The sequence below is a fragment of the Siphateles boraxobius genome, unplaced genomic scaffold (assembly GCF_051911475.1).
Source record: "Siphateles boraxobius isolate OS27281-9 unplaced genomic scaffold, OSU_SipBor_1 22, whole genome shotgun sequence".
NCBI classification, from domain to species: domain Eukaryota; kingdom Metazoa; phylum Chordata; class Actinopteri; order Cypriniformes; family Leuciscidae; genus Siphateles; species Siphateles boraxobius.
Window position 1 is genome coordinate 15,349,881 of NW_027508833.1, and position 3,350 is coordinate 15,353,230.

The following is a 3,350-nucleotide window of genomic DNA, read 5'->3' on the forward strand; positions in this document are numbered from 1 at the left end:
AGAAAGATTAGTTAGAAAGAAAGAAAGATTGGTTAGAAAGAAAGATTAGTTAGAAAAGAAAGAAAGATAGATTAGCTGGAAAGAAAGATTATTTAGAAAGAAAGAAAGATAAAAAGATCAGTTAGAAAGAAAGAAAGATTAGTTAGAAAAGAAAGAAAGATAGATTAGTTAGAAAGAAAGAAAGCAAGATAGAAAGATTAGTTAGAAAGAAAGATTAGTTAGAAAGAAAGAAAGAAAGAAAGAAAGATTAGTTAGAACAAAAGAAAGAAAGAAAGAAAGAAAGAAAGAAAGAAAGAAAGAAAGAAAGAAAGAAAGAAAGAAAGAAAGAAAGAAAGAAAGAAAGAAAGAAAGAAAAATATTAGTTAGAAAGAAAGATTAAGTAGAAAGAAAGCCAGAAAGGAAAGAAAGAAAGAAAGATTAGTTAGAAAGAAAGAAAGATTGGTTAGAAAGAAAGATTAGTTAGAAAAGAAAGAAAGATAGATTAGCTGGAAAGAAAGATTATTTAGCAAGAAAGAAAGATAAAAAGATCAGTTAGAAAGAAAGAAAGATTAGTTAGAAAAGAAAGAAAGATAGATTAGTTAGAAAGAAAGAAAGCAAGATAGAAAGATTAGTTAGAAAGAAAGATTAGTTAGAAAGAAAGAAAGAAAGAAAGAAAGATTAGTTAGAACAAAAGAAAGAAAGAAAGAAAGAAAGAAAGAAAGAAAGAAAGAAAGAAAGAAAGAAAGAAAGAAAGAAAGATTAGTTTGAAAGCAAGATTAGAAAGAAGAAAGAAAGATTTTTTGACTGGACCACAGTAGCAGACTGCACCTCAGCTCTCACTAGCAGTTCCTCATGAAAACGGGACTACTCAGGCTGATCCACTAACAGGGTTTTAGCAGAGGAGGTGACTGGGTATTTCAGGATTCCAGAAACCCTCACACTTTCTCCCGGAGTCAACCTCAACGGCTTAAGGCGGGGAAACCAGAATCAGAATCAGAATCAGAAAGAGCTTTATTGCCAAGTGTGCTTGCACACACAAGGAATTTGTTTTGGTACTGAGGCTTCCAGTGGACATATACAAATACAACATGAAACATAATACTACAAATTATAAGAATAAAAAATAAAAATATAAATATATGAGAATAAAACTATCACAGTTGGGTTTAGTCAGAATAGACATTTTCAGATTTACAGGAAACCAGATGGTCCCTCTACAGTCGTCAACATCACACTTGCTAACAGCAATAACCCGTTCATAGGCAGTTCTGATCTCAGGATGAACAGTCAGGGTATGGAGGAAATCATTTTCCATCTTCGTCTTACAAACTTCTACCAGGTTCTTTACCACCACCGTGTTTGTTCCCACCAGAATGTTGACATCTCCTTTCATGACAGGATCGGGACAGACCAACACAAGTGCATCTATGGATTCCGCCACTCCTGCCACAGATCCTGGAAACTCCAGCCTTAAAGACAGGCAGCCATCATAAGGGTATCTCTGAGAGCTTAATCCCCATATCTCCAAATTTTCAATTGGTGTCAATGCCAGATGCTTTAAGTGTTTCTCATAGAAAGATCTGTACAACAGGGTGACCTGCGATCCACTATCCAACAAAGCCTTAGTGTAGATACCTTCCACCTGGATGGGAAGGAAAGAGCTAGGTCCCACTAACCCGCTCGGAAGATCTACTTGCTTGGCTCTTGCTCTTTTGCACTTTGTGGAACGTGTCTTCCCCGGAGCTTCAGGCCGTTCCTCTACTGAGCAACGGAGGCATTTCCCGATGGCTGTCTCATTTTGATGAGCCGCTGGTTTACTCTCCTGAGATTCTCTTCCTTGGTACAGTCACGTTTCAGATGCCCATCTTCTCCACATCTGTAACAGAAGATGTTAGCCTTGTTCACTGGTCTGGTTTGTGTTTTGCTCTCTGCAATCGCAGCTAAATTGTGTGTAACAGAACGGTCGTAAGTCACTGGTTCTTTCGCCACAGCTGACAAGCGAGACACCTCATTCTTCAACCCCCTAATCTCCCTCTTCAGCATTTCTACTTCTGAATTGGCGAGATTGGTGTTACCAGATGAGTCATTCTTTGCAGGGGGCACCTCAGACACAGCAACATTTGCATGCACTAAGCTCCTTTGTCTCAACATACTCTCTTCTTCTCGCACCTCTTTCATTAGCTCATTGAAGGAAGGAGGGGCACACGGCTTATGTGTCATCCTCAAGCGCATTGCCACCAGGTCACTTGAAAGAGCACCTCTAACTATTTGCTGAATTCGAAGACGATTCATTGCAGGGAACTCAATGCCTCTTTTCCTCAGCATACTGTGTAGCATCCTATCCAACCTCATTATGTAGGCTGAGAGCTTCTCTCCCTCACTCTGGTAAGTGCTCCTAAATTTTAACATCAAATCTGCAGCATCCTCAGTGGTGCCAAACGCTGACTCTAATGCACTGAGGTAGTCACTGAAGATAGCAGATGGGTTACCAGTCTCCTCGAACCTTACAATGTCCGCTGCAGGACCTCTAAGACACTCTAGTAGTCTCTGCTTCTTGACATTATCGGAACACTGCCACTCTTCCAGAATGTGAGTAGTCTGCTCCACCCATACCTCATACTCATCCTCTCCATGGGGAGTGGGAATGAACCCAGAGAAGGGACGCAGCTTCCTATATCCAGCTCTCTCCTCAGATGAAGCCACATGACATGTTTGAACAAGGGAGTTTATGGCATCAACCAGTTTAATTTCAAGCACAGGTGTAGAGGAAGCCAAACTTGGAATGTCAGATAGCGACTTTCCCTCTGCTTGGAGAAAAGACATCAGCTTAGTCTGAAACTCATCTTCCTTACTGTGTTTAGGTGCTTCAGCTGCAAAATGCACAACCTGTGTGTACCAGGTACCTACTTCAGGTCCTCCGAGCTCTGCAGGTATAGACATCTCAGAAACCTTGCTAACTGTCTCGATCAGAAGAAACTGCTGTTGCTTAGTCTTATCAAAAAGGCGAGCAAGCACTTTGCATTTCCTTATTCCCAGAGCAGCATCCAGCACTTCATAAACTACTCTGTCTTCACAATCTGCAGGTACGTTGCTCAGAATGACAACTCTGTTCAACTCAACACCTTTCTCGCTGCACCAATCAATAATCTCACTAACCTCCATTTTGTTCACCTGTGTCCTCAACAGTATTTGCTAAAAAAACAGGTTATGCCTGTTAAGCATTAAAGTTCTCTTCACAGAATTCTCAAAGAAACAATATACAAACAAATCACCTCCAAAATAAAATTCACAATTTCTCTCCACAGAACACACAAGTTCACGGTGTCTGAAACACAATCTGAATAATCTGACTGATCCCGGACGAGCCCCCA

At 40.3% G+C, this 3,350-nt stretch overlaps 1 long non-coding RNA gene across 1 annotated transcript; it reads left to right on the forward strand.

Moving 5' to 3' along the window:
* On the forward strand, window positions 1-527 carry LOC143746744 (uncharacterized). Its single transcript, XR_013206611.1, has 2 exons — window positions 1-48; window positions 422-527. It is a non-coding gene; the product is annotated as an uncharacterized LOC143746744 (long non-coding RNA).
* The last annotated feature ends 2,823 nt before the right edge of the window (window positions 528-3,350 follow it).